General features: G+C 41.7%; 1 non-coding gene across 1 annotated transcript; it reads right to left on the reverse strand.

The window, feature by feature from the left end:
• Nucleotides 1-252: 252 nt before the first annotated feature.
• LOC117029497 (U4atac minor spliceosomal RNA) lies at nt 253-378 on the reverse strand. Its single transcript, XR_004424236.1, has one exon. It is a non-coding gene; the product is annotated as a U4atac minor spliceosomal RNA (small nuclear RNA).
• Between the last annotated feature and the right edge of the window lie 1678 nt (nt 379-2056).

Consider the following 2056-nt stretch of genomic DNA (forward strand, 5'->3'; position numbering starts at 1 on the left):
TACTTCAGTTCAGTGTATTTTCCTATCTCTCTGTTGTAGCACATAGAGCTGTCTGTAAAGAAGGAAAGAGTGAGAAAAACTGAACTGTGGAAAGAAAGAATGACATTAAAAACACGTGATTGATGAGCCTTGATTGATGGAAGGGATTCGTTTCTGGGAGGATCCTAGTGAAATTGTATTAGGTTGGTGCAAAAGTAATTGTGGTTTTTGCAATTATTATTATTTTTTTTCGTGGAAAAAGGGGTTTTTATTTTTTCCAAAAATTGCACCAAGATAAAGCAGAGCTCTAACTGATGCGAGTGTGTTGTTTAGCCATTAGCAGTACTGTCCTCACTTCTCGTTCATTGGACCGTAGCGCAACCCCAAGAAAAGGATGGTTGCATCAATTATTTTTAACCTTTAAAACCACCATGACTTTTGCATCAACCTAATAATATTTCCACAAAACTTCTCTCAGGCCTCCCTGACAATCATGCCATCTCCTGTGGTGTTTTTAAGCAAAATGACTACTAGGGCTTCAATGTTTATCCAAAGGTCTCAAAAGGCTCAGGGTTACCAAGTTAGAGACCTAGATGTTGGTACCAGCAACAGTTTAATTAATGAATTGGAATGATTCTCCAGTGAATAGGGGGCTTACAAGGCAATGGACGTGCATTTCTGAGTGTGATAAAGAGAGGCTGAATGCCCACCTCTCATGGATGTTGGAAAGGGGGTTCCTGTGCCAACTGGGCATTTGACTAGATAACGTCTAAGGTCTCATCCAACACTGATATTCTCCGGAAAACATTTAAGTCAGAAAAGCTGAGTAGATTTTTAAGTACTATGTGCATTATTTTCCTTTCACTTCACTAGTCACTTGGACAGTGGATTTTAAACACTTTTTAGCTCTTCTATCTGCTCTTTGAAAATCCCCAATAACTGGCTTCAGCTTTCTCCCTGAGTAAGTCATAAGCTCACCATGAATTTTTTTTTTCCTATGTACTATAGCAAAATACTAGTTTCACGGCTTTGTATTCAGTGAAAACCTCAGGTATGCCTCCTGACAGGTCAAGGCTAGCTGCCTTGCCTATGCAGTATGCTTTTAGACTTGTTGGGAGGTCCCCATTCATGAAAATATATCTCTTACTGACATAATCACAGATGCCTGAAATTCAGTTAATAGTGTTCATTCCTTTGCATTACCCGTAGTCCTCCTTTCTGAGGAGTTCTTTCTAAAAATGCAATCATCCATTGACAGGTAACAAATTAATGTGTATATACCCTGTTTCCCCGAAAATAAGACCTAGCCGGACAATCAGCTCTAATTTTCAGTGTCTTTTGGACCAAAAATTAATATAAGACCTGGTCTTATAGTAAAATGAAGCACAGGGAAAAGAGGAATGTTTACAGAGGAAGTTGGCTCTAAAAAAAAAATGTACTTTATTCATGGCTGCTGGTCACACAGCCCTCTTTGTGGCTGCTGCTAATATACGAGAGAAACACAAGGTGGCCCCTCTGTGGTCTTTATTCTCCTCATTCTGTGTCTTCCAAGTACATTCGTATTCCAGACCACTACATGATAGAGAGCTGCCAGTAACATCCAGCCAAGAGAACCAGCTGGCTACTTAGCTCGGCCAGACCTCCCTCTTCTTGCCTAGAGCAGCCCTGGGCCCTGGCTCTGAGATCCTACAAATAATCTTGTACCTCTCGGTGTTCAACCAGTTGGCCAGGCCAGCACTCTTGGTTCCTTTCATGCACAGGTCATCTGAGGAGAAAAGGGATGCAGGACAGGTAGCTTTTATTGGTGGAAGGGAAGCGTTAGGCTAGAAAGTACAGACATGGCTGGAGAGCCTGACTAACTTGCAGTGACAGAAGGTCACCAGACAATTGGCAGAGGATCAAAAAGGGAGGCTGCGTGGAGAAACAACAAACCTCTGTACTTCACTGTTTTGCCATGTGCCTCAATGCAGGTAACAGGATTCAAAGTAAGGAAATGTTTCTGTATTTTTATGGTGCTTCTGACTTTCTGCCGCGATATTTCTGAGTCTCCAAAGCTCGACGGTCCCTGATATTAGAC

The sequence above is a fragment of the Rhinolophus ferrumequinum genome, chromosome 10, assembly GCF_004115265.2.
Source record: "Rhinolophus ferrumequinum isolate MPI-CBG mRhiFer1 chromosome 10, mRhiFer1_v1.p, whole genome shotgun sequence".
NCBI classification, from domain to species: domain Eukaryota; kingdom Metazoa; phylum Chordata; class Mammalia; order Chiroptera; family Rhinolophidae; genus Rhinolophus; species Rhinolophus ferrumequinum.